The following is a 24963-nucleotide window of genomic DNA, read 5'->3' as shown; positions in this document are numbered from 1 at the left end:
AGCGAATGGATGAAAATAATGGAGTGAAAGTGAACAGATGTGGCCTTTAGTCTAAAAGCAAGAGGAAAGCCCATGTTTCTGCCCGGTTTCAAACAAGGGACCTTTCGCGTGTTAGGCGAACGTGATAACCACTACACTACAGAAACCAGATGAAAACTCGCATGGCCGTCGTTGCAAGCAAAGGATGCCAGATTGACAAATAAAAACAAGGTTTCATCGTGCAATGGTCCGAAAGCCAAAAACATAGGGATGTTCCATGTTTCTGCTATCTATCGAACTGGGGACCTTGGGTGTGTGAGGCAAAGGTGATAAACACTACACCTCCAGAAACTTGCTCTTTATGGAACCTGCTAACAGTGCAAGATCCAAAATGACGAAAATGATAAAGTCAAATCGAACAGGTATGTCGCTTTGTCTAAAAAAATTAAGAGTCAGTCCCATATTTCTACCCGTGGACCTTCCGTTTGTTAGGTGAATGTGATCATTACAACACTATAGAAACTAGATTAAAGCTACCAGAACTGTGTAAGCAAACCACTCCTGCTTAAAAAAAAGAAAGTTTCCTCATGCAATAGTCAAAAACATCTGAAACTCCTTGTTTCTGCCCGGTTTCGAACCAGGGACCTTTCGCGTGTGAGGCGAACGTGATAACCACTACACTACAGAAACATGGCTGTTGAGCCACCAACCACCCACCTGCCCACCCTCTTTTGCTTTCCACATTCAGTAACAAGAATTAAAAGCGAATGGATTAAAATAATGGAGTGAAAGTGAACAGATGTGGCCTTTTGTCTTAAAGCAAGAAGAAAGCCCATGTTTCTGCCCGGTTTTGAACCGGGGACCTTTCGCGTGTTAGGCGAACGTGATAACCACTACACTACAGAAACCTGGCTGTTGAGCCAACAACCACCCACCTGCCCACCCTCTTTCGCTTTCCACATTCAGTCACAAGAATTAAAAGCGAATGGATGAAAATAATGGAGTGAAAGTGAACAGGTGTGGCCTTTGGTCTAAAAGCAAGAGGAAAGCCCATGTTTCTGCCCGGTTTCAAACAAGGGACCTTTCGCGTGTTAGGCGAACGTGATAACCACTACACTACAGAAACCAGATGAAAACTCGCATGGCCGTCGTTGCAAGCAAAGGATGCCAGATTGACAAATAAAAACAAGGTTTCATCGTGCAATGGTCCGAAAGCCAAAAACATAGGGATGTTCCATGTTTCTGCTATCTATCGAACTGGGGACCTTGGGTGTGTGAGGCAAAGGTGATAAACACTACACCTCCAGAAACTTGCTCTTTATGGAACCTGCTAACAGTGCAAGATCCAAAATGACGAAAATGATAAAGTCAAATCGAACAGGTATGTCGCTTTGTCTAAAAAAATTAAGAGTCAGTCCCATATTTCTACCCGTGGACCTTCCGTTTGTTAGGTGAATGTGAACATTACAACACTATAGAAACTAGATTAAAGCTACCAGAACGGTGTAAGCAAACCACTCCTGCTTAAAAAAAAGAAAGTTTCCTCATGCAATAGTCAAAAACATCTGAAACTCCTTGTTTCTGCCCGGTTTCGAACCAGGGACCTTTCGCGTGTGAGGCGAACGTGATAACCACTACACTACAGAAACATGGCTGTTGAGCCACCAACCACCCACCTGCCCACCCTCTTTTGCTTTCCACATTCAGTAACAAGAATTAAAAGCGAATGGATTAAAATAATGGAGTGAAAGTGAACAGATGTGGCCTTTTGTCTAAAAGCAAGAAGAAAGCCCATGTTTCTGCCCGGTTTTGAACCGGGGACCTTTCGCGTGTTAGGCGAACGTGATAACCACTACACTACAGAAACCTGGCTGTTGAGCCACCAACCACCCACCTGCCCACCCTCTTTCGCTTTCCACATTCAGTCACAAGAATTAAAAGCGAATGGATGAAAATAATGGAGTGAAAGTGAACAGATGTGGCCTTTGGTCTAAAAGCAAGAGGAAAGCCCATGTTTCTGCCCGGTTTCGAATCAGGGACCTTTCGCGTGTTAGGCGAACGTGATAACCACTACACTACAGAAACCTGGCTGTTGAACCACCAACCACCCACCTGCCCACCCTCCTTCGCTTTCCACATTCAGTCACAAGAATTAAAAGCGAATGGATGAAAATAATGGAGTGAAAGTGAACAGATGTGGCCTTTTGTCTAAAAGCAAGAAGAAAGCCCATGTTTCTGCCCGTTTTCGAACCGGGGACCTTTCGCGTGTTAGGCGAACGTGATAACCACTACACTACAGAAACCTGGCTGTTGAGCCAACAACCACCCACCTGCCCACCCTCTTTCGCTTTCCACATTCAGTCACAAGAATTAAAAGTGAATGGATGAAAATAATGGAGTGAAAGTGAACAGGTGTGGCCTTTGGTCTAAAAGCAAGAGGAAAGCCCATGTTTCTGCCCGGTTTCAAACAAGGGACCTTTCGCGTGTTAGGCGAACGTGATAACCACTACACTACAGAAACCAGATGAAAACTCGCATGGCTGTCGTTGCAAGCAAAGGATGCCAGATTGACAAATAAAAACAAGGTTTCATCGTGCAATGGTCCGAAAGCCAAAAACATAGGGATGTTCTATGTTTCTGCTATCTATCGAACTGGGGACCTTGGGTGTGTGAGGCAAAGGTGATAAACACTACACCTCCAGAAACTTGCTCTTCATGGAACCTGCTAACAGTGCAAGATCCAAAATGACGAAAATTATAAAGTCAAATCGAACAGGTATGTCGCTTTGTCTAAAAAAATTAAGAGTCAGTCCCATATTTCTACCCGTGGACCTTCCGTTTGTTAGGTGAATGTGATCATTACAACACTATAGAAACTAGATTAAAGCTACCAGAACGGTGTAAGCAAACCACTCCTGCTTAAAAAAAGAAAGTTTCCTCATGCAATAGTCAAAAACAACTGAAACTCCTTGTTTCTGCCCGGTTTCGAACCAGGGACCGTTCGCGTGTTAGGCGAACGTGATAACCACTACACTACAGAAACATGGCTGTTGAGCCACCAACCACCCACCTGCCCACCCTCTTTTGCTTTCCACATTCAGTAACAAGAATTAAAAGCGAATGGATGAAAATAATGGAGTGAAAGTGAACAGATGTGGCCTTTGGTCTAAAAGCAAGAGGAAAGCCCATGTTTGTGCCAGGATTCAAACCGGGGACCTTTCGCGTGTTAGGCGAATGTGATAACCACTACACTACAGAAACCAGATGAAAACTCGCATGGCCGTCGTTGCAAGCAAAGGATACCAGATTGACAAATGAAAACAAGGTTTCATCGTGCAATGGTCCGAAAGCCAAAAACATAGGGATGTTCCATGTTTCTGCTATCTATCGAACTGGGGACCTTGGGTGTGTGAGGCAAAGGTGATAAACACTACACCTCCAGAAACTTGCTCTTCATGGAACCTGCTAACAGTGCAAGATCCAAAATGACGAAAATGATAAAGTCAAATCGAACAGGTATGTCGCTTTGTCTAAAAAAATTAAGAGTCAGTCCCATATTTCTACCCGTGGACCTTCCGTTTGTTAGGTGAATGTGAACATTACAACACTATAGAAACTAGATGAAAGCTACCAGAACGGTGTAAGCAAACCACTCCTGCTTAAAAAAAGAAAGTTTCCTCATGCAATAGTCAAAAACATCTGAAACTCCTTGTTTCTGCCCGGTTTCGACCCTGGGACCTTTCGCGTGTGAGGCGAACATAATAACCACTACACTACAGAAACCTGGCTGTTGAGCCACCAACCACCCACCTGCCCACCCTCTTTCGCTTTCCACATTCAGTCACAAGAATTAAAAGCGAATGGATGAAAATAATGGAGTGAAAGTGAACAGGTGTGGCCTTTGGTCTAAAAGCAATAGGAAAGCCCATGTTTCTGCCCGGTTTCAAACAAGGGACCTTTCGCGTGTTAGGCGAACGTGATAACCACTACACTACAGAAACCAGATGAAAACTCGCATGGCCGTCGTTGCAAGCAAAGGATGCCAGATTGACAAATAAAAACAAGGTTTCATCGTGCAATGGTCCGAAAGCCAAAAATATAGGGATGTTCCATGTTTCTGCTATCTATCGAACTGGGGACCTTGGGTGTGTGAGGCAAAGGTGATAAACACTACACCTCCAGAAACTTGCTCTTTATGGAACCTGCTAACAGTGCAAGATGCAAAATGACGAAAATGATAATGTCAAATCGAACAGGTATGTCGCTTTGTCTAAAAAAATTAAGAGTCAGTCCCATATTTCTACCCGTGGACCTTCCGTTTGTTAGGTGAATGTGATCATTACAACACTATAGAAACTAGATAAAAGCTACCAGAACGGTGTAAGCAAACCACTCCTGCTTAAAAAAAAGAAAGTTTCCTCATGCAATAGTCAAAAACATCTGAAACTCCTTGTTTCTGCCCGGTTTCGAACCAGGGACCTTTCGCGTGTAAGGCGAACGTGATAACCACTACACTACAGAAACATGGCTGTTGAGCCACCAACCACCCACCTGCCCACCCTCTTTTGCTTTCCACATTCAGTAACAAGAATTAAAAGCGAATGAATTAAAATAATGGAGTGAAAGTGAACAGATGTGGCCTTTTGTCTAAAAGCAAGAAGAAAGCCCATGTTTCTGCCCGGTTTTGAACCGGGGACCTTTCGCGTGTTAGGCGAACGTGATAACCACTACACTACAGAAACCTGGCTGTTGAGCCACCAACCACCCACCTGCCCACCCTCTTTCGCTTTCCACATTCAGTCACAAGAATTAAAAGCGAATGGATGAAAATAATGGAGTGAAAGTGAACAGGTGTGGCCTTTGGTCTAAAAGCAAGAGGAAAGCCCATGTTTCTGCCCGGTTTCAAACAAGGGACCTTTCGCTTGTTAGGCGAACGTGATAACCACTACACTACAGAAACCAGATGAAAACTCGCATGGCCGTCGTTGCAAGCAAAGGATGCCAGATTGACAAATAAAAACAAGGTTTCATCGTGCAATGGTCCGAAAGCCAAAATCATAGGGATGTTCCATGTTTCTGCTATCTATCGAACTGGGGACCTTGGGTGTGTGAGGCAAAGGTGATAAACACTACACCTCCAGAAACTTGCTCTTCATGGAACCTGCTAACAGTGCAAGATCCAAAATGCCGAAAATGATAAAGTCAAATCGAACAGGTATGTCGCTTTGTCTAAAAAAATTAAGAGTCAGTCCCATATTTCTACCTGTGGACCTTCCGTTTGTTAGGTGAATGTGATCATTACAACACTATAGAAACTAGATTAAAGCTACCAGAACGGTGTAAGCAAACCACTCCTGCTTTAAAAAAAGAAAGTTTCCTCATGCAATAGTCAAAAACATCTGAAACTCCTTGTTTCTGCCTGGTTTCGAACCAGGGACCTTTCGCATGTGAGGCGAACGTGATAGCCACTACACTACAGAAACAGGGCTGTTGAGCCACCAACCACCCACCTGCCCACCCTCCTTCACTTTCCACATTCAGTCAAGAATTAAAAGCGAATGGATGAAAATAATGGAGTGAAAGTGAAAAGATGTGGTCTTTTGTCTAAAAGCAAGAAGAAAGCCCATGTTTCTGCCCGGTTTCGAACCGGGGACCTTTCGCGTGTTAGGCAAACGTGATAACCACTACACTACAGAAACCTGGCTGTAGAGCCACCAACCACCCACCTGCCCACCCTCTTTCGCTTTCCACATTCAGTCACAAGAATTAAAAGCGAATGGATGAAAATGATGGAGTGAAAATGAACAGGTATGGCCTTTGGTCTAAAAGCAAGAGGAAAGCCCATGTTTCTGCCCGGTTTCGAACCGGGGACCTTTCGCGTGTTAGGCGAACGTGATAATCACTACACTACAGAAACCAGATGAAAACTCGCATGGCCGTCGTTGCAAGCAAAGGATACCAGATTGACAAATGTAAACAAGGTTTCATCGTGCAATGGTCCGAAAGCCAAAAACATAGGGATGTTCCATGTTTCTGCTATCTATCGAACTGGGGACCTTGGGTGTGTGAGGCAAAGGTGATAAACACTACACCTCCAGAAACTTGCTCTTCATGGAACCTGCTAACAGTGCAAGATCCAAAATGACGAAAATGATAAAGTCAAATCGAACAGGTATGTCGCTTTGTCTAAAAAAATTAAGAGTCAGTCCCATATTTCTACCCGTGGACCTTCCGTTTGTTAGGTGAATGTGAACATTACAACACTATAGAAACTAGATGAAAGCTACCAGAACGGTGTAAGCAAACCACTCCTGCTTAAAAAAGGAAAGTTTCCTCATGCAATAGTCAAAAACATCTGAAACTCCTTGTTTCTGCCTGGTTTCGAACCTGGGACCTTTCGCGTGTGAGGCGAATGTGATAACCACTACACTACAGAAACCTGGCTGTTGAGCCACCAACCACCCACCTGCCCACCCTACTTCGCTTTCCACATTCAGTCAAGAATTAAAAGCGAATGGATGAAAATAATGGAGTGAAAGTGAAAAGATGTGGTCTTTTGTCTAAAAGCAAGAAGAATGCCCATGTTTCTGCCCGGTTTCGAACCGGGGACCTTTCGCGTGTTAGGCGAACGTGATAACCACTACACTACAGAAACATGGCTGTTGACCCACCAACCACCCACCTGCCCACCCTCTTTTGCTTTCCACATTCAGTAACAAGAATTAAAAGCGAATGGATTAAAATAATGGAGTGAAAGTGAACAGATGTGGCCTTTTGTCTAAAAGCAAGAAGAAAGCCCATGTTTCTGCCCGGTTTTGAACCGGGGACCTTTCACGTGTTAGGCGAACGTGATAACCACTACACTACAGAAACCTGGCTGTTGAGCCACCAACCACCCACCTGCCCACCCTCTTTCGCTTTCCACATTCAGTCACAAGAATTAAAAGCGAATGGATGAAAATAATGGAGTGAAAGTGAACAGATGTGGCCTTTAGTCTAAAAGCAAGAGGAAAGCCCATGTTTCTGCCCGGTTTCGAATCAGGGACCTTTCGCGTGTTAGGCGAACGTGATAGCCACTACACTACAGAAACCAGATGAAAACTCGCATGGCCGTCGTTGCAAGCAAAGGATGCCAGATTGACAAATAAAAACAAGGTTTCATCGTGCAATGGTCCGAAAGTCAAAAACATAGGGATGTTCCATGTTTCTGCTATCTATCGAACTGGGGACCTTGGGTGTGTGAGGCAAAGGTGATAAACACTACACCTCCAGAAACTTGCTCTTTATGGAACCTGCTAACAGTGCAAGATGCAAAATGACGAAAATGATAATGTCAAATCGAACAGGTATGTCGCTTTGTCTAAAAAAATTAAGAGTCAGTCCCATATTTCTACCCGTGGACCTTCCGTTTGTTAGGTGAATGTGATCATTACAACACTATAGAAACTAGATTAAAGCTACCAGAACGGTGTAAGCAAACCACTCCTGCTTAAAAAAAAGAAAGTTTCCTCATGCAATAGTCAAAAACATCTGAAACTCCTTGTTTCTGCCCGGTTTCGAACCAGGGACCTTTCGCGTGTGAGGCGAACGTGATAACCACTACACTACAGAAACATGGCTGTTGAGCCAACAACCACCCACCTGCCCACCCTCTTTCGCTTTCCACATTCAGTCACAAGAATTAAAAGTGAATGGATGAAAATAATGGAGTGAAAGTGAACAGGTGTGGCCTTTGGTCTAAAAGCAAGAGGAAAGCCCATGTTTCTGCCCGGTTTCAAACAAGGGACCTTTCGCGTGTTAGGCGAACGTGATAACCACTACACTACAGAAACCAGATGAAAACTCGCATGGCTGTCGTTGCAAGCAAAGGATGCCAGATTGACAAATAAAAACAAGGTTTCATCGTGCAATGGTCCGAAAGACAAAAACATAGGGATGTTCTATGTTTCTGCTATCTATCGAACTGGGGACCTTGGGTGTGTGAGGCAAAGGTGATAAACACTACACCTCCAGAAACTTGCTCTTCATGGAACCTGCTAACAGTGCAAGATCCAAAATGACGAAGATTATAAAGTCAAATCGAACAGGTATGTCGCTTTGTCTAAAAAAATTAAGAGTCAGTCCCATATTTCTACCCGTGGACCTTCCGTTTGTTAGGTGAATGTGATCATTACAACACTATAGAAACTAGATTAAAGCTACCAGAACGGTGTAAGCAAACCACTCCTGCTTAAAAAAAGAAAGTTTCCTCATGCAATAGTCAAAAACAACTGAAACTCCTTGTTTCTGCCCGGTTTCGAACCAGGGACCGTTCACGTGTTAGGCGAACGTGATAACCACTACACTACAGAAACCTGGCTGTTGAGCCAACAACCACCCACCTGCCCACCCTCTTTCGCTTTCCACATTCAGTCACAAGAATTAAAAGCGAATGGATGAAAATAATGGAGTGAAAGTGAACAGGTGTGGCCTTTGGTCTAAAAGCAATAGGAAAGCCCATGTTTCTGCCCGGTTTCAAACAAGGGACCTTTCGCGTGTTAGGCGAACGTGATAACCACTACACTACAGAAACCAGATGAAAACTCGCATGGCCGTCGTTGCAAGCAAAGGATGCCAGATTGACAAATAAAAACAAGGTTTCATCGTGCAATGGTCCGAAAGCCAAAAATATAGGGATGTTCCATGTTTCTGCTATCTATCGAACTGGGGACCTTGGGTGAGTGAGGCAAAGGTGATAAACACTACACCTCCAGAAACTTGCTCTTTATGGAACCTGCTAACAGTGCAAGATGCAAAATGACGAAAATGATAATGTCAAATCGAACAGGTATTTCGCTTTGTCTAAAAAAATTAAGAGTCAGTCCCATATTTCTACCCGTGGACCTTCCGTTTGTTAGGTGAATGTGATCATTACAACACTATAGAAACTAGATTAAAGCTACCAGAACGGTGTAAGCAAACCACTCCTGCTTAAAAAAAAGAAAGTTTCCTCATGCAATAGTCAAAAACATCTGAAACTCCTTGTTTCTGCCCGGTTTCAAACCAGGGACCGTTCGCGTGTGAGGCGAACGTGATAACCACTACACTACAGAAACATGGCTGTTGAGCCACCAACCACCCACCTGCCCACCCTCTTTTGCTTTCCACATTCAGTAACAAGAATTAAAAGCGAATGAATTAAAATAATGGAGTGAAAGTGAACAGATGTGGCCTTTTGTCTAAAAGCAAGAAGAAAGCCCATGTTTCTGCCCGGTTTTGAACCGGGGACCTTTCGCGTGTTAGGCGAACGTGATAACCACTACACTACAGAAACCTGGCTGTTGAGCCACCAACCACCCACCTGCCCACCTGCCCACCCTCTTTCGCTTTCCACATTCAGTCACAAGAATTAAAAGCGAATGGATGAAAATAATGGAGTGAAAGTGAACAGGTGTGGCCTTTGGTCTAAAAGCAAGAGGAAAGCCCATGTTTCTGCCCGGTTTCAAACAAGGGACCTTTCGCGTGTTAGGCGAACGTGATAACCACTACACTACAGAAACCAGATGAAAACTCGCATGGCCGTCGTTGCAAGCAAAGGATGCCAGATTGACAAATAAAAACAAGGTTTCATCGTGCAATGGTCCGAAAGCCAAAAACATAGGGATGTTCCATGTTTCTGCTATCTATCGAACTGGGGACCTTGGGTGTGTGAGGCAAAGGTGATAAACACTACACCTCCAGAAACTTGCTCTTCATGGAACCTGCTAACAGTGCAAGATCCAAAATGACGAAAATGATAAAGTCAAATCGAACAGGTATGTCGCTTTGTCTAAAAAAATTAAGAGTCAGTCCCATATTTCTACCTGTGGACCTTCCGTTTGTTAGGTGAATGTGAACATTACAACACTATAGAAACTAGATTAAAGCTACCAGAACGGTGTAAGCAAACCACTCCTGCTTTAAAAAAAGAAAGTTTCCTCATGCAATAGTCAAAAACATCTGAAACTCCTTGTTTCTGCCTGGTTTCGAACCAGGGACCTTTCGCGTGTGAGGCGAACGTGATAGCCACTACACTACAGAAACAGGGCTGTTGAGCCACCAACCACCCACCTGCCCACCCTCCTTCGCTTTCCACATTCAGTCAAGAATTAAAAGCGAATGGATGAAAATAATGGAGTGAAAGTGAAAAGATGTGGTCTTTTGTCTAAAAGCAAGAAGAAAGCCCATGTTTCTGCCCGGTTTCGAACCGGGGACCTTTCGCATGTTCGGCGAATGTGATAACCACTACACTACAGAAACCTGGCTGTTGAGCCACCAACCACCCACCTGCCCACCCTCTTTCGCTTTCCACATTCAGTCAAGAATTAAAAGCGAATGGATGAAAATAATGGAGTGAAAGTTAAAAGATGTGGTCTTTTGTCTAAAAGCAAGAAGAATGCCCATGTTTCTGCCCGGTTTCGAACCGGGGACTTTTCGCGTGTTAGGCGAACGTGATAACCACTACACTACAGAAACCTGGCTGTTGAGCCACCAACCACCCACCTGCCCACCCTCTTTCGCTTTCCACATTCAGTCACAAGAATTAAAAGCGAATGGATGAAAATAATGGAGTGAAAGTGAACAGATGTGGCCTTTTGTCTAAAAGCAAGAAGAAAGCCCATGTTTCTGCCCGGTATCGAACCAGTGACCTTTCGCGTGTTAGGCGAACGTGAAAACCACTACACTACAGAAACATGGCTGTTGAGCCACCAACCACCCACCTGCCCATCCTCTTTTGCTTTCCACATTCAGTAACAAGAATTAAAAGCGAATGGATGAAAATAATGGAGTGAAAGTGAACAGATGTGGCCTTTTGTCTAAAAGCAAGAAGAAAGCCCATGTTTCTGCCCGGTTTCCAACCGGGGACCTTTCGCGTGTTAGGCGAACGTGATAACCACTACACTACAGAAACCTGGCTGTTGAGCCAACAACCACCCACCTGCCCACCCTCTTTCGCTTTCCACATTCAGTCACAAGATTTAAAAGCGAATGGATGAAAATAATGGAGTGAAATTGAACAGGTGTGGCCTTTGGTCTAAAAGCAAGAGGAAAGCCCATGTTTCTGCCCGGTTTCAAACAAGGGACCTTTCGCGTGTTAGGCGAACGTGATAACCACTACACTACAGAAACCAGATAAAAACTCGCATGGCCGTCGTTGCAAGCAAAGGATGCCAGATTGACAAATAAAAACAAGGTTTCATCGTGCAATGGTCCGAAAGCCAAAAACATAGGGATGTTCCATGTTTCTGCTATCTATCGAACTGGGGACCTTGGGTGTGTGAGGCAAAGGTGATAAACACTACACCTCCAGAAACTTGCTCTTTATGGAACCTGCTAACAGTGCAAGATCCAAAATGACAAAAATGATAAAGTCAAATCGAACAGGTATGTCGCTTTGTCTAAAAAAATTAAGAGTCAGTCCCATATTTCTACCCGTGGACCTTCCGTTTGTTAGGTGAATGTGATCATTACAACACTATAGAAACTAGATTAAAGCTACCAGAACGGTGTAAGCAAACCACTCCTGCTTAAAAAAAGAAAGTTTCCTCATGCAATAGTCAAAAACAACTGAAACTCCTTGTTTCTGCCCGGTTTCGAACCAGGGACCTTTCGCGTGTGAGGCGAACGTGATAACCACTACACTACAGAAACCTGGCTGTTGAGCCACCGACCACCCACCTGCCCACCCTCTTTCGCTTTCCACATTCAGTCACAAGAATTAAAAGCGAATGGATGAAAATAATGGAGTGAAAGTGAACAGGTGTGGCCTTTTGTCTAAAAGCAAGAAGAAAGCCCATGTTTCTGCCCGGTATCGAACCAGAGACCTTTCGCGTGTTAGGCGAACGTGATAACCACTACACTAGAGAAACATGGCTGTTGAGCCACCAACCACCCACCTGCCCACCCTCTTTTGCTTTCCACATTCAGTAACAAGAATTAAAAGCGAATGGATGAAAATAATGGAGTGAAAGTGAAAAGATGTGGTCTTTTGTCTAAAAGCAAGAAGAAAGCCCATGTTTCTGCCCGGTTTCGAACCGGGGACCTTTCGCATGTTCGGCGAATGTGATAACCACTACACTACAGAAACCTGGCTGTTGAGCCACCAACCACCCACCTGCCCACCCTCTTTCGCTTTCCACATTCAGTCACAAGAATTAAAAGTGAATGGATGAAAATAATGGAGTGAAAGTGAACAGGTGTGGCCTTTGGTCTAAAAGCAAGAGGAAAGCCCATGTTTCTGCCCGGTTTCAAACATGGGACCTTTCGCGTGTTAGGCGAGCGTGATAACCACTACACTACAGAAACCAGATGAAAACTCGCATGGCCGTCGTTGCAAGCAAAGGATACCAGATTGACAAATGTAAACAAGGTTTCATCGTGCAATGGTCCGAAAGCCAAAAACATAGGGATGTTCCATGTTTCTGCTATCTATCGAACTGGGGACCTTGGGTGTGTGAGGCAAAGGTGATAAACACTACACCTCCAAAAACTTGCTCTTCATGGAACCTGCTAACAGTGCAAGATCCAAAATGACGAAAATGATAAAGTCAAATCGAACAGGTATGTCGCTTTGTCTAAAAAAATTAAGAGTCAGTCCCATATTTCTACCCGTGGACCTTCCGTTTGTTAGGTGAATGTGAACATTACAACACTATAGAAACTAGATGAAAGCTACCAGAACGGTGTAAGCAAACCACTCCTGCTTAAAAAAAGAAAGTTTCCTCATGCAATAGTCAAAAACATCTGAAACTTCTTGTTTCTGCCCGGTTTCGAACCAGGGACCTTTCGCGTGTGAGGCAAACGTGATAACCACTACACTACAGAAACCTGGCTGTTGAGCCACCAACCACCCACCTGCCCACCCTCTTTCGCTTTCCACATTCAGTCACAAGAATTAAAAGCGAATGGATGAAAATAATGGAGTGAAAGTGAACAGATGTGGTCTTTTGTCTAAAAGCAAGAAGAAAGCCCATGTTTCTGCCCGGTTTCGAACCGGGGACCTTTCGCGTGTTAGGCGAACGTGATAACCACTACACTACAGAAACCTGGCTGTTGAGCCACCAACCACCCACCTGCCCACCCTCTTTCGCTTTCCACATTCAGTCACAAGAATTAAAAGCGAATGGATGAAAATAATGGAGTGAAAGTGAACAGGTGTGGCCTTTGGTCTAAAAGCAAGAGGAATGCCCATGTTTCTGCCCGGTTTCGAACCGGGGACCTTTCGCGTGTTAGGCGAACGTGATAACCACTACACTACAGAAACCTGGCTGTTGAGCCACCAACCACCCACCTGCCCACCCTCTTTTGCTTTCCACATTCAGTAACAAGAATTAAAAGCGAATGGATGAAAATAATGGAGTGAAAGTGAACAGATGTGGCCTTTTGTCTAAAAGCAAGAAGAAGGCCCATGTTTCTGGCCGTTTTCAAACCGGGGACCTTTCGCGTGTTAGGCGAACGTGATAAACACTACACTTCAGAAACCTGGCTGTTGAGCCACCAACCACCCACCTGCCCACCCTCTTTCGCTTTCCAAATTCAGTCACAAGAATTAAAAGCGAATGGATGAAAATAATGGAGTGAAAGTGAACAGATGTGGCCTTTGGTCTAAAAGCAAGAGGAAAGCCCATGTTTCTGCCCGGTTTCGAATCAAGGACCTTTCGCGTGTTAGGCGAACGTGATAGCCACTACACTACAGAAACCAAATGAAAACTCGCATGGCCGTCGTTGCAAGCAAAGGATGCCAGATTGACAAATAAAAACAAAGTTTCATCGTGCAATGGTCCGAAAGCCAAAAACATAGGGATGTTCCATGTTTCTGCTATCTATCGAACTGGGGACCTTGGGTGTGTGAGGCAAAGGTGATAAACACTACACCTCCAGAAACTTGCTCTTCATGGAACCTGCTAACAGTGCAAGATCCAAAATGACGAAAATGATAAAGTCAAATCGAACAGGTATGTCGCTTTGTCTAAAAAAATTAAGAGTCAGTCCCATATTTCTACCCGTGGACCTTCCGTTTGTTAGGTGAATGTGAACATTACAACACTATAGAAACTAGATGAAAGCTACCAGAACGGTGTAAGCAAACCACTCCTGCTTAAAAAAAGAAAGTTTCCTCATGCAATAGTCAAAAACCTCTGAAACTCCTTGTTTCTGCCTGGTTTCGAACCAGGGACCTTTCGCGTGTGAGGCGAACGTGATAACCACTACACTACAGAAACCTGGCTGTTGAACCACCAACCACCCACCTGCCCACCCTCCTTCGCTTTCCACATTCAGTCAAGAATTAAAAGCGAATGGATGAAAATAATGGAGTGAAAGTGAAAAGATGTGGTCTTTTGTCTAAAAGCAAGAAGAAAGCCCATGTTTCTGCCCGGTTTCGAACCGGGGACCTTTCGCATGTTCGGCGAATGTGATAACCACTACACTACAGAAACCTGGCTGTTGAGCCACCAACCACCCACCTGCCCACCCTCTTTCGCTTTCCACATTCAGTCACAAGAATTAAAAGCGAATGGATGAAAATAATGGAGTGAAAGTGAACAGATGTGGCCTTTTGTCTAAAAGCAAGAAGAAAGCCCATGTTTCTGCCCGGTTTCGAACCGGGGACCTTTCGCGTGTTAGGCGAACGTGATAACCACTACACTACAGAAACCTGGCTGTTGAGCCAACAACCACCCACCTGCCCACCCTCTTTCGCTTTCCACATTCAGTCACAAGAATTAAAAGTGAATGGATGAAAATAATGGAGTGAAAGTGAACAGGTGTGGCCTTTGGTCTAAAAGCAAGAGGAAAGCCCATGTTTGTGCCCGGCTTCGAACCGGGGACCTTTCGCGTGTTATGCGAACGTGATAACCACTACACTACAGAAACCAGATGAAAACTCGTATGGCCGTCGTTGCAAGCAAAGGATACCAAATTGACAAATGAAAACAAGGTTTCCCTTACGTCCTAACCAGCAGCACAAGTGGGGTGTTCTGCCCCTGTGAAGCTGGCAGGACGGTGGAATTTTTAATTCCGCCCAAGCAATTTAAATTAATTAGCCCCCCCATAAAAGGCCTCCTCCCTTAGGCCATCTCGCTTTTTTTCTGTCCTGTGTAAGGACAGCAGGACGGTGCAGGCTCCTTTGGAGCCTGCCTGGATGTCTCCCCTGTATTGGGGAGATATTTTTGGGGCGCAGTACCTTTTTCAACTGCCCCCTGTTTTTTTCTTTTTATATTATCTGGGCCTCCGGCCTGGTTTATCTTAAAACTATTTGTTTTGACTATTTTATGTTGCTATAGGGATCCGGTGATCCCTCATAGCATTAGGGATGCCGCTGCGGGTTTTTTCTTACCCGCCTGGCTTCCCACGTGTCCCGGCGCACGCTCGCCTCCATTACACTGTGCGAGCCATGGACCGGAAGTACGTCATCTGACGACTTCCGGTCCCGGCCTCACTTTCTTCAGCGCTTTGCGCTGCCTTTTAAGTTTTATATTTAGGTGAAAATTCAGGCGTGAGCCCTTTCCTAGTTAGGGAAGGGCTCAGTGGATAATTTTTATTAAAATTCCCTTCCGGGTGCTTCAGCCTATTGCAGGCTGGTCTTTCTCTGAAGGGGGCGGGGCTTCCGGGCCCCTTCCCATATAAAGACAGCTGAGACCTTCATTCAGTCTCTGCTGCCATCATAGCTAGTCCTATTTACAAGCCTAGCATTAGTGGTTAGAGCTCCTATCTGCATTATAGGTATCTCTCCCTCTCTATTTGGCGTTAGGGCGATAATAATTTTATTTATTATCCCTAACTTATTTTCTTTCTTTCCAGAGTCATGTCTACTCCTTCCTCTAGTGACCCACACTCTAGTGGTCGTAAGGCTAGTGCCAAAAAACGCCATCTAACTTGCGCCAATTGCGGCACTCCGCTTCCGGACGCTTACGAATATAACAGGTGTCCCGGTTGCCGTCCACCCTCTAATCCAGCTGAACCTGCTGTCCAGGACATGTTCATCTGGATGAAGGAGTTTATGGGAAATTCCATATCTGAAATTAAGAGTGCTCTTGTTCCCAAAAGAGCTAGAACTGAATCCACTCCTCCTTCTGTGGCGGAAGAATCCGTTATGTCGGTCGATGTATTGGACCAGAGGTCATCTGTACAGTCTGAACAGCCTGTTGAGGTGAAGATGTTTCCGCCTCTTTTCCCTGCGGAAAAGACGCAGAGATTACTTAGGTCCATCCGGTCAAGGGACCAGGATGTTGACCAAGGGGAAGCCTCTGCATCCACCTCTAGAGAACCTTGGGTTTTCAAGGTGAATGATGCACGCAAAAAGATGATGAAGGCTGAGTGGAAGCACCCAGATAAACCTGCGCTTGTCACTCGTACCTTCAAATTGATGTACCCTCTCTCGGACGCGGAATCTGATTCCTGGATGCCACCTCCTAAGGTTGATATGGCAGTAAATAAACTGTCCAAGAGAGTCTTGGTTCCCGCGGATGATGGAAGCAACCTCCAGGACCCGCTTGATAGGAAGGTGGATTCCCTTCTCAGACGCACATATTCGGCAGCATCAGCATCTGCCTCTGTGGCTATTGCCTCGGGAGAAGTGTCTGACTTTGTGAAGGAGCGTGTGGAGCGCATACAGACTGAGATTGACAACAATGTCCCCAGGGAAGACATCTTGGACAGCTTCAAGACACTCCTCCTTGGTATAGACTTCCTCTGCGAGGCCTCCCAGCAACACCTTAAGCTAGCTGCCAAGTCCATGGCACTCGCTTCTGCTAGCAGACGTCCCTTGTGGTTACGCCCTTGGGTAGCGGACAACACCTCCAAGTTTAACTTGTGTGGGATGCCTTTCGAGCCTACTTGGCTATTTGGTTCTGAGCTGGATCGCATAATGGAAGGTTATGCTGACAAAAAAGGCAGGTGCCTTCCTGTTCAGGCCTTTCGGGGTAAAGGTAGAGCAAGAGGGGGGAAGTCCCAGGGCCCTCCTAGATCCCAGAGACGTCAGTCCTTTCAAAAACGTGGTGGAGGTCGCGGCCGTGGTAAAGACCGGAAGGCCGAGCTATGACTCTCCACTGACATCCACCAACGTTTTCCCTCTCCCTTCCCCTCAAGTGTTTGTTGCAGAGAATCTATCTGCCCATCCTCCTCCAGTAGGAGGACGTTTAAGTTTATTCCTTACAACCTGGATGCAAGAAATCCAGGATCCCTGGGTTCTGAAGGTTATTCAGTCGGGGTACAGGATAGAATTTACCTCCCCTCCCCCAAGGAAGTTTGTCTTAACAAAGTTACTTCCTCAGCCAAAACAGGCTGTCATAGAAACCTCAGTTCTCCAATACTTGGAAAAGCAAGCTTTGGAAGAAGTTCCCCCAGATCAAAGAGGATCTGGCGTCTACTCCCCGATTTTTTTGGTTCCCAAACCAAATGGCGACTGGCGCATGATAATAGACCTGCGCTACCTAAACCGATTTATAAGGAAAAGGCGGTTCAGAATGGAAACCATTCGCTCGGTGGTCAGTATCCTGAACCCACAAGATCTCATGGTCACTACAGACTTGAAGGATGCATACCTTCATGTCCCTATATTTCCTGCCCACAGGAAGTTCTTAAGAATCGCCGTCACCATAAAAGGTATGGTAAGGCATTTCCAATTTGCTGTTCTACCGTTCGGCATTACCTCCGCTCCCCACACCTTCACAAAGGTGGTGGCTCCAGTTGTCTCTGCTCTAAGACTAAAAGGCCTAGAGATTGTTCCTTATCTAGACGACTGGCTTTTAAAAGCCGCGACTCTAGACATTCTTCAAGCTCATCTTCAACTGACCCTGGATTTTCTTCAACACCTAGGGTGGCTCATAAATTGGGAAAAATCCGAGATCATTCCATCTACCTCAAGAAGGTTCCTGGGGTTTGTCCTAGACTCCTCTCGGATGACGCTGTCTCTCACCCCAGAAAGGAGAGAGCGCGTCATAAGAGCCGCAGAGTTTTTGTCGGTACCCCGCAGAGTGCCCATCAGAACTCTAATGAAGATGTTGGGCCACATGTCAGCGTCTGCAGAAGCAGTCCCCTGGGCCCTGTGGCACCTCCGACCTCTCCAAGATCAGGTCTTGACTGCCTGGAATCGCAACCCCAGTGGGTTGGACAAAAAATGCACCCTGTCGTCCGAAGTCCGTGCCTCTCTCAGGTGGTGGACGAACCTGACAGATGGGAAGTCCTTGATTCAACCTCTGTGGATCACTCTGACCACGGACGCCTCCCTTCTAGGGTGGGGAGCCCATCTGGACGACCATCCGGTTCAGGGTACCTGGACCCCTCAGGAAAGGTTACTCTCATCCAACATGAGAGAACTGAGAGCAGTTCGTCTTGCGCTCCTCCACTTTGCTCCCCAGATCTTAGGGAAAGCAATAAGAGTCCGGTCAGACAACACCACTGTAGTGGCTTATATCAACAGACAGGGTGGCACAAAGTCCCAAGTGCTCCTCAGGGAGACCGGACTTATTCTATCGTGGGCAGAGCTCAACCTATCCCACCTTGTTGCAGTCCACATCAAGGGGGATCTCAACGTAGTGGCAGATCGTCTAAGTCGCGGGCTTGCAGTCCAGGGAGAATGGTCTCTCAACGAGAAGATCTTCAGGAGGATAACCCTGAAGTGGGGTACACCAGAAATAGACCTCATGGCAACCCGGCTGAATGCCAAAGTGAGCAAGTTTTGTTCCCTTTACAAGGAGGACAATCCGGTGGCGATAGACGCTCTGTCCATCGCATGGAGGTTCAGGCTGGCCTACATATTCCCTCCACTTTCCATGATACCCAGGGTATTGATGAAAGTCAGGCAAGACCAGACCTCAGTGATTGCCATCATCCCATTCTGGCCGAAGAGGTCTTGGTTCACCCAACTCATGAGGATGAGTCAGGGGTGTTATTGGAGGCTTCCCCACGTACAGAACCTTGTGTCTCACAACACAGGCTCCTGCCTAGATCTGAGGAGACTCAATCTGACAGCCTGGAGATTGACAGGACCCTACTAAGGAGTGGGCTTCCTGCGGAGGTCTTGAGAACTATTGCACACTCGAGAGCAGAGTCTACAAACAAGGTTTACTCCAGGATAAAGAAGATTTTCCTTCAATGGTGTGCAACGAAAGAGGTAGTTACCTCAGATCCTCCTCTTTCTGCAATACTGCGTTTTCTCCAGGATGGCCTTGACAAGGGTCTTAGCCCATCCACCTTAAAGGTTCAGGTCGCAGCACTCTCTGCCTTCCTAGGCAGGTCTCTATCACAAGAATCCCTGGTTAGAAGATTCCTCAAAGGGGCTGAAAGACTTAAACCTACAGTTCTCAGACCTATTCCCAGTTGGGATTTAACCACTGTTCTCAGGGGGTTATGCGCTCCCCCCTTTGAACCTCTGGAAGAAGTAGACTTTAGGTATTTATCCCTTAAAGTCACTTTTTTATTGGCCATAACCTCAGCCAAGAGAGTGGGTGAGCTTCAGGCCCTTTCGGCTTTCGAGCCTTACACTGTTTTTCTACAGGACAGAGTCCTGTTGAGGTTTTTACCTACCTTCCTTCCTAAGGTTCCGACTTTCTCCAATACCAACCAGGTCATTTCTCTTCCAGTTCTACTGCCTAATCCATCCTCTCCTGAAGAAGCGGTTGACCACACTCTGGACATCTCTAGAGCTCTCAGAGTCTATATCTCAAGAACTGGAGAATTCAGGAAGTCGGAACACCTCCTTGTTTCTTTTTCTGGAAAGAACAAGGGCTTGAAAGCCTCTAAACCTACCCTAAGTAGGTGGATTAAGGAGGCAATCCGAGAGACCTTCATAGTCCAGGAGCTAACTCCTCCTGCCTTTGTCACTGCCCATTCCACTAGGGCAGTCTCTACTTCCTTTGCTGAGAAAAGGTCTGTTCCTCTGGAACAGATTTGTGCTGCTGCTTCTTGGAGCACCCACAATACTTTTTTGAGTCATTACAGGGTTAATGCCAAACGATCGGAAGAGTTGGCCTTTGGGCAGTCAATCCTAAGTGCCACTCTGCCGTAGTCCCTCCCTATTTGTGTTGTTACTCGCTAAGTCCCCACTTGTGCTGCTGGTTAGGACGTAAGGGAAGCGTTAATTTTTAACGTAAATTTGTTTTCCCTTAGTCCTAACAGCAGCACACAAATTTCCCGCCTTAAACTTTTTTGTTACTTGTTATTAAGCGAGATGGCCTAGGGGAGGAGGCCTTTTATGGGGGGGCTAATTAATTTAAATTGCTTGGGCGGAATTAAAAATTCCACCGTCCTGCCAGCTTCACAGGGGCAGAACACCCCACTTGTGCTGCTGTTAGGACTAAGGGAAAACAAATTTACGTTAAAAATTAACGCTTCATCGTGCAATGGTCCGAAAGCCAAAAACATAGGGATGTTCCATGTTTCTGCTATCTATCGAACTGGGGACCTTGGGTGTGTGAGGCAAAGGTGATAAACACTACACCTCCAGAAACTTGCTCTTCATGGAACCTGCTAACAGTGCAAGATCCAAAATGACGAAAATGATGAAGTCAAATCGAACAGGTATGTCGCTTTGTCTAAAAAAATTAAGAGTCAGTCCCATATTTCTACCCGTGGACCTTCCGTTTGTTAGGTGAATGTGAACATTACAACACTATAGAAACTAGATGAAAGCTACCAGAACGGTGTAAGCAAACCACTCCTGCTTAAAAAAAGAAAGTTTCCTCATGCAATAGTCAAAAACATCTAAAACTTCTTGTTTCTGCCCGGTTTCGAACCAGGGACCTTTCGCGTGTGAGGCGAATGTGATAACCACTACACTACAGAAACCTGGCTGTTGAGCCACCAACCACCCACCAACCACCCTCTTTCGCTTTCCACATTCAGTCATAAGAATTAAAAGCGAATGGATGAAAATAATGGAGTGAAAGTGAACAGATGTGGCCTTTGGTCTAAAAGCAAGAGGAAAGCCCATGTTTCTGCCCGGTTTCGAACCGGGGACCTTTCGCGTGTTAGGCAAACATGATAACCACTACACTACAGAAACCTGGCTGTTGAGCCACCAACCACCCACCTGCCCACCCTCTTTCGCTTTCCACATTCAGTCACAAGAATTAAAAGCGAATGGATGAAAATAATGGAGTGAAAGTGAACAGGTGTGGCCTTTGGTCTAAAAGCAAGAGGAATGCCCATGTTTCTGCCCGGTTTCGAACCGGGGACCTTTCGCGTGTTAGGCGAACATGATAACCACTACACTACAGAAACCTGGCTGTTGAGCCACCAACCACCCACCTGCCCACCCTCTTTTGCTTTCCACATTCAATAACAAGAATTAAAAGCGAATGGATGAAAATAATGGAGTGAAAGTGAACAGATGTGGCCTTTTGTCTAAAAGCAAGAAGAATGCCCATTTTTCTGGCCGGTTTCAAACCGGGGACCTTTCGCGTGTTAGGCGAACGTGATAACCACTACACTACAGAAACCTGGCTGTTGAGCCACCAACCACCCACCTGCCCACCCTCTTTCGCTTTCCAAATTCAGTCACAAGAATTAAAAGCGAATGGATGAAAATAATGGAGTGAAAGTGAACAGATGTGGCCTTTTGTCTAAAAGCAAGAAGAAAGCCCATGTTTCTGCCCGGTTTCGAACCGGGGACCTTTCGCGTGTTAGGCGAACGTGATAACCACTACACTACAGAAACCTGGCTGTTGAGCCAACAACCACCCACCTGCCCACCCTCTTTCGCTTTCCACATTCAGTCACAAGAATTAAAAGTGAATGGATGAAAATAATGGAGTGAAAGTGAACAGGTGTGGCCTTTGGTCTAAAAGCAAGAGGAAAGCCCATGTTTGTGCCCGGCTTCGAACCAGGGAACTTTCGCGTGTTAGGCGAACGTGATAACCACTACACTACAGAAACCAGATGAAAACTCGTATGGCCGTCGTTGCAAGCAAAGGATACCAAATTGACAAATGAAAACAAGGTTTCATCGTGCAATGGTCCGAAAGCCAAAAACATAGGGATGTTCCATGTTTCTGCTATCTATCGAACTGGGGACCTTGGGTGTGTGAGGCAAAGGTGATAAACACTACACCTCCAGAAACTTGCTCTTCATGGAACCTGCTAACAGTGCAAGATCCAAAATGACGAAAATGATAAAGTCAAATCGAACAGGTATGTCGCTTTGTCTAAAAAAATTAAGAGTCAGTCCCATATTTCTACCCGTGGACCTTCCGTTTGTTAGGTGAATGTGAACATTACAACACTATAGAAACTAGATGAAAGCTACCAGAACGGTGTAAGCAAACCACTCCTGCTTAAAAAAAGAAAGTTTCCTCATGCAATAGTCAAAAACATCTGAAACTCCTTGTTTCTGCCCGGTTTCGAACCAGGGACCTTTCGCGTGTGAGGCGAACGTGATAACCACTACACTACAGAAACCTGGCTGTTGAGCCACCAACTACCCACCTGCCCACCCTCTTTCGCTTTCCACATTCAGTCACAAGAATTAAAAGCGAATGGATGAAAATAATGGAGTGAAAGTGAACAGGTGTGGCCTTTGGTCTAAAAGCAAGAGGAGAGCCCATGTTTCTGCCCGGTTTCAAACAAGGGACCTTTCGCGTGTTAGGCGAACGTGATAACCACTACACTACAGAAACCAGATGAAAACTCGCATGGCCGTCGTTGCAAGCAAAGGATGCCAGATTGACAAATAAAAACAAGGTTACATCGTGCAATGGTCCGAAAGCCAAAAACATAGGGATGTTCCATGTTTCTGCTATCTATCGAACTGGGGACCTTGGGTGTGTGAGGCAAAGGTGATAAACACTACACCTCCAGAAACTTGCTCTTCATGGAACCTGCTAACAGTGCAAGATCCAAAATGATGAAAATGATAAAGTCAAATCGAACAGGTATGTCGCTTTGTCTAAAAAAATTAAGAGTCAGTCCCATATTTCTACCCGTGGACCTTCCGTTTGTTAGGTGAATGTGAACATTACAACACTATAGAAACTAGATGAAAGCTACCAGAACGGTGTAAGCAATCCACTCCTGCTTAAAAAAAGAAAGTTTCCTCATGCAATAGTCAAAAACATCTAAAACTTCTTGTTTCTGCCCGGTTTCGAACCAGGGACCTTTCGCGTGTGAGGCGAATGTGATAACCACTACACTACAGAAACCTGGCTGTTGAGCCACCAACCACCCACCTGCCCACCCTCTTTCGCTTTCCACATTCAGTAACAAGAATTAAAAGCGAATGGATGAAAATAATGGAGTGAAAGTGAACAAATGTGGCCTTTTGTCTAAAATCAAGAAGAAAGCCCATGTTTCTGCCCGGTTTCGAACCGGGGACCTTTCGCATGTGAGGCGAACGTGATAACCACTACACTACAGAAACCTGGCTGTTGAACCACCAACCACCCACCCACCTGCCCACCCTTCTTCGCTTTCCACATTCAGTCAAGAATTAAAAGCGAATGGATGAAAATAATGGAGTGAAAGTGAAAAGATGTGGTCTTTTGTCTAAAAGCAAGAAGAAAGCCCATGTTTCTGCCCGGTTTCGAACCGGGGACCTTTCGCATGTTCGGCGAACGTGATAACCACTACACTACAGAAACCTGGCTGTTGAGCCACCAACCACCCACCTGCCCACCCTCTTTCGCTTTCCACATTCAGTCACAAGAATTAAAAGCGAATGGATGAAAATAATGGAGTGAAAGTGAACAGATGTGGCCTTTGGTCTAAAAGCAAGAGGAAAGCCTATGTTTCTACCCGGTTTCGAATCAGCGACCTTTCGCGTGTTAGGCGAACGTGATAGCCACTACACTACAGAAACCAGATGAAATCTCGCATGGCCGTCGTTGCAAGCAAAGGATGCCAGATTGACAAAAAAAAACAAGGTTTCATCGTGCAATGGTCCGAAAGCCAAAAACATAGGGATGTTCCATGTTTCTCCTATCTATCCAACTGGGGACCTTGGGTGTGTGAGGCAAAGGTGATAAACACTACACCTCCAGAAACTTGCTCTTCATGGAACCTGCTAACAGTGCAAGATCCAAAATGACGAAAATGATAAAGTCAAATCGAACAGGTATGTCGCTTTGTCTAAAAAAATTAAGAGTCAGTCCCATATTTCTACCCGTGGACCTTCCGTTTGTTAGGTGAATGTGAACATTACAACACTATAGAAACTAGATGAAAGCTACCAGAACGGTGTAAGCAAACCACTCCTGCTTAAAAAAAGAAAGTTTCCTCATGCAATAGTCAAAAACGTCTGAAACTCCTTGTTTCTGCCCGGTTTCGAACCAGGGACCTTTCGCGTGTGAGGCGATCGTAATAACCACTACACTACAGAAACCTGGCTGTTGAGCCACCAACCACCCACCTGCCCACCCTCTTTCGCTTTCCACATTCAGTCACAAGAATTAAAAGCGAATGGATGAAAATAATGGAGTGAAAGTGAACAGGTGTGGCCTTTGGTCTAAAAGCAAGAGGAAAGCCCATGTTTCTGCCCGGTTTCAAACAAGGGACATTTCGCGTGTTAGGCGAACGTGATAACCACTACACTACAGAAACCAGATGAAAACGCGCATGGCCGTCGTTGCAAGCAAAGGATGCCAGATTGACAAATAAAAACAAGGTTTCATCGTGCAATGGTCCGAAAGCCAAAAACATAGGGTGCCCGGTTTCGAACCAGGGACCTTTCGCGTGTGAGGCGAACGTGATAACCACTACACTACAGAAACCTGGCTGTTGAGCCACCAACCACCCAACTGCCCACCCTCCTTTGCTTTCCACATTCAGTCAAGAATTAAATGCGAATGGATGAAAATAATGGAGTGAAAGTGAAAAGATGTGGTCTTTTGTCTAAAAGCAAGAAGAATGCCCATGTTTCTGCCCGGTTTCGAACCGGGGACCTTTCGCGTGTTAGGCGAACGTGATAACCACTACACTACAGAAACCTGGCTGTTGAGCCACCAACCACCCACCTGCCCACCCTCTTTCGCT

The 24963-nt window shown here is 45.6% G+C and overlaps 37 non-coding genes across 37 annotated transcripts; all 37 read right to left on the bottom strand.

The window, feature by feature from the left end:
• Positions 1–596: 596 nt before the first annotated feature.
• Positions 597–669, bottom strand: TRNAV-CAC (transfer RNA valine (anticodon CAC)). The gene has a single exon. It is a non-coding gene; the product is annotated as a tRNA-Val (tRNA).
• Positions 670–814: 145 nt separating this feature from the next.
• Positions 815–887, bottom strand: TRNAV-AAC (transfer RNA valine (anticodon AAC)). The gene has a single exon. It is a non-coding gene; the product is annotated as a tRNA-Val (tRNA).
• A 668-nt stretch (positions 888–1555) lies between these two features.
• TRNAV-CAC (transfer RNA valine (anticodon CAC)) lies at positions 1556–1628 on the bottom strand. The gene has a single exon. It is a non-coding gene; the product is annotated as a tRNA-Val (tRNA).
• Positions 1629–1773: 145 nt separating this feature from the next.
• Positions 1774–1846, bottom strand: TRNAV-AAC (transfer RNA valine (anticodon AAC)). The gene has a single exon. It is a non-coding gene; the product is annotated as a tRNA-Val (tRNA).
• A 145-nt stretch (positions 1847–1991) lies between these two features.
• On the bottom strand, positions 1992–2064 carry TRNAV-AAC (transfer RNA valine (anticodon AAC)). The gene has a single exon. It is a non-coding gene; the product is annotated as a tRNA-Val (tRNA).
• A 145-nt stretch (positions 2065–2209) lies between these two features.
• On the bottom strand, positions 2210–2282 carry TRNAV-AAC (transfer RNA valine (anticodon AAC)). Its single transcript has one exon. It is a non-coding gene; the product is annotated as a tRNA-Val (tRNA).
• A 667-nt stretch (positions 2283–2949) lies between these two features.
• On the bottom strand, positions 2950–3022 carry TRNAV-AAC (transfer RNA valine (anticodon AAC)). Its single transcript has one exon. It is a non-coding gene; the product is annotated as a tRNA-Val (tRNA).
• A 1408-nt stretch (positions 3023–4430) lies between these two features.
• On the bottom strand, positions 4431–4503 carry TRNAV-UAC (transfer RNA valine (anticodon UAC)). The gene has a single exon. It is a non-coding gene; the product is annotated as a tRNA-Val (tRNA).
• A 145-nt stretch (positions 4504–4648) lies between these two features.
• On the bottom strand, positions 4649–4721 carry TRNAV-AAC (transfer RNA valine (anticodon AAC)). Its single transcript has one exon. It is a non-coding gene; the product is annotated as a tRNA-Val (tRNA).
• Positions 4722–5389: 668 nt separating this feature from the next.
• TRNAV-CAC (transfer RNA valine (anticodon CAC)) lies at positions 5390–5462 on the bottom strand. The gene has a single exon. It is a non-coding gene; the product is annotated as a tRNA-Val (tRNA).
• Positions 5463–5605: 143 nt separating this feature from the next.
• TRNAV-AAC (transfer RNA valine (anticodon AAC)) lies at positions 5606–5678 on the bottom strand. Its single transcript has one exon. It is a non-coding gene; the product is annotated as a tRNA-Val (tRNA).
• A 145-nt stretch (positions 5679–5823) lies between these two features.
• Positions 5824–5896, bottom strand: TRNAV-AAC (transfer RNA valine (anticodon AAC)). The gene has a single exon. It is a non-coding gene; the product is annotated as a tRNA-Val (tRNA).
• A 449-nt stretch (positions 5897–6345) lies between these two features.
• On the bottom strand, positions 6346–6418 carry TRNAV-CAC (transfer RNA valine (anticodon CAC)). Its single transcript has one exon. It is a non-coding gene; the product is annotated as a tRNA-Val (tRNA).
• A 143-nt stretch (positions 6419–6561) lies between these two features.
• Positions 6562–6634, bottom strand: TRNAV-AAC (transfer RNA valine (anticodon AAC)). Its single transcript has one exon. It is a non-coding gene; the product is annotated as a tRNA-Val (tRNA).
• A 145-nt stretch (positions 6635–6779) lies between these two features.
• TRNAV-AAC (transfer RNA valine (anticodon AAC)) lies at positions 6780–6852 on the bottom strand. The gene has a single exon. It is a non-coding gene; the product is annotated as a tRNA-Val (tRNA).
• Positions 6853–7520: 668 nt separating this feature from the next.
• On the bottom strand, positions 7521–7593 carry TRNAV-CAC (transfer RNA valine (anticodon CAC)). The gene has a single exon. It is a non-coding gene; the product is annotated as a tRNA-Val (tRNA).
• Positions 7594–8260: 667 nt separating this feature from the next.
• Positions 8261–8333, bottom strand: TRNAV-AAC (transfer RNA valine (anticodon AAC)). Its single transcript has one exon. It is a non-coding gene; the product is annotated as a tRNA-Val (tRNA).
• Positions 8334–9001: 668 nt separating this feature from the next.
• Positions 9002–9074, bottom strand: TRNAV-CAC (transfer RNA valine (anticodon CAC)). Its single transcript has one exon. It is a non-coding gene; the product is annotated as a tRNA-Val (tRNA).
• A 145-nt stretch (positions 9075–9219) lies between these two features.
• On the bottom strand, positions 9220–9292 carry TRNAV-AAC (transfer RNA valine (anticodon AAC)). Its single transcript has one exon. It is a non-coding gene; the product is annotated as a tRNA-Val (tRNA).
• A 676-nt stretch (positions 9293–9968) lies between these two features.
• TRNAV-CAC (transfer RNA valine (anticodon CAC)) lies at positions 9969–10041 on the bottom strand. The gene has a single exon. It is a non-coding gene; the product is annotated as a tRNA-Val (tRNA).
• Positions 10042–10400: 359 nt separating this feature from the next.
• TRNAV-AAC (transfer RNA valine (anticodon AAC)) lies at positions 10401–10473 on the bottom strand. Its single transcript has one exon. It is a non-coding gene; the product is annotated as a tRNA-Val (tRNA).
• Positions 10474–10836: 363 nt separating this feature from the next.
• TRNAV-AAC (transfer RNA valine (anticodon AAC)) lies at positions 10837–10909 on the bottom strand. The gene has a single exon. It is a non-coding gene; the product is annotated as a tRNA-Val (tRNA).
• A 667-nt stretch (positions 10910–11576) lies between these two features.
• TRNAV-CAC (transfer RNA valine (anticodon CAC)) lies at positions 11577–11649 on the bottom strand. The gene has a single exon. It is a non-coding gene; the product is annotated as a tRNA-Val (tRNA).
• A 1103-nt stretch (positions 11650–12752) lies between these two features.
• On the bottom strand, positions 12753–12825 carry TRNAV-CAC (transfer RNA valine (anticodon CAC)). Its single transcript has one exon. It is a non-coding gene; the product is annotated as a tRNA-Val (tRNA).
• A 145-nt stretch (positions 12826–12970) lies between these two features.
• TRNAV-AAC (transfer RNA valine (anticodon AAC)) lies at positions 12971–13043 on the bottom strand. The gene has a single exon. It is a non-coding gene; the product is annotated as a tRNA-Val (tRNA).
• Positions 13044–13188: 145 nt separating this feature from the next.
• On the bottom strand, positions 13189–13261 carry TRNAV-AAC (transfer RNA valine (anticodon AAC)). Its single transcript has one exon. It is a non-coding gene; the product is annotated as a tRNA-Val (tRNA).
• Positions 13262–14146: 885 nt separating this feature from the next.
• TRNAV-CAC (transfer RNA valine (anticodon CAC)) lies at positions 14147–14219 on the bottom strand. Its single transcript has one exon. It is a non-coding gene; the product is annotated as a tRNA-Val (tRNA).
• Positions 14220–14580: 361 nt separating this feature from the next.
• Positions 14581–14653, bottom strand: TRNAV-AAC (transfer RNA valine (anticodon AAC)). The gene has a single exon. It is a non-coding gene; the product is annotated as a tRNA-Val (tRNA).
• Positions 14654–20711: 6058 nt separating this feature from the next.
• Positions 20712–20784, bottom strand: TRNAV-CAC (transfer RNA valine (anticodon CAC)). Its single transcript has one exon. It is a non-coding gene; the product is annotated as a tRNA-Val (tRNA).
• A 144-nt stretch (positions 20785–20928) lies between these two features.
• TRNAV-AAC (transfer RNA valine (anticodon AAC)) lies at positions 20929–21001 on the bottom strand. The gene has a single exon. It is a non-coding gene; the product is annotated as a tRNA-Val (tRNA).
• Positions 21002–21146: 145 nt separating this feature from the next.
• On the bottom strand, positions 21147–21219 carry TRNAV-AAC (transfer RNA valine (anticodon AAC)). The gene has a single exon. It is a non-coding gene; the product is annotated as a tRNA-Val (tRNA).
• A 363-nt stretch (positions 21220–21582) lies between these two features.
• On the bottom strand, positions 21583–21655 carry TRNAV-AAC (transfer RNA valine (anticodon AAC)). Its single transcript has one exon. It is a non-coding gene; the product is annotated as a tRNA-Val (tRNA).
• A 667-nt stretch (positions 21656–22322) lies between these two features.
• Positions 22323–22395, bottom strand: TRNAV-CAC (transfer RNA valine (anticodon CAC)). Its single transcript has one exon. It is a non-coding gene; the product is annotated as a tRNA-Val (tRNA).
• A 667-nt stretch (positions 22396–23062) lies between these two features.
• Positions 23063–23135, bottom strand: TRNAV-CAC (transfer RNA valine (anticodon CAC)). Its single transcript has one exon. It is a non-coding gene; the product is annotated as a tRNA-Val (tRNA).
• A 145-nt stretch (positions 23136–23280) lies between these two features.
• On the bottom strand, positions 23281–23353 carry TRNAV-CAC (transfer RNA valine (anticodon CAC)). Its single transcript has one exon. It is a non-coding gene; the product is annotated as a tRNA-Val (tRNA).
• Positions 23354–23500: 147 nt separating this feature from the next.
• TRNAV-AAC (transfer RNA valine (anticodon AAC)) lies at positions 23501–23573 on the bottom strand. The gene has a single exon. It is a non-coding gene; the product is annotated as a tRNA-Val (tRNA).
• A 1271-nt stretch (positions 23574–24844) lies between these two features.
• On the bottom strand, positions 24845–24917 carry TRNAV-AAC (transfer RNA valine (anticodon AAC)). The gene has a single exon. It is a non-coding gene; the product is annotated as a tRNA-Val (tRNA).
• Between the last annotated feature and the right edge of the window lie 46 nt (positions 24918–24963).

The sequence above is a fragment of the Hyla sarda genome, chromosome 3, assembly GCF_029499605.1.
Source record: "Hyla sarda isolate aHylSar1 chromosome 3, aHylSar1.hap1, whole genome shotgun sequence".
NCBI classification, from domain to species: Eukaryota; Metazoa; Chordata; class Amphibia; order Anura; family Hylidae; genus Hyla; species Hyla sarda.
Note: the sequence above shows the minus strand (reverse complement) of the source record. Positions and strands in the feature narration are given on the sequence as shown.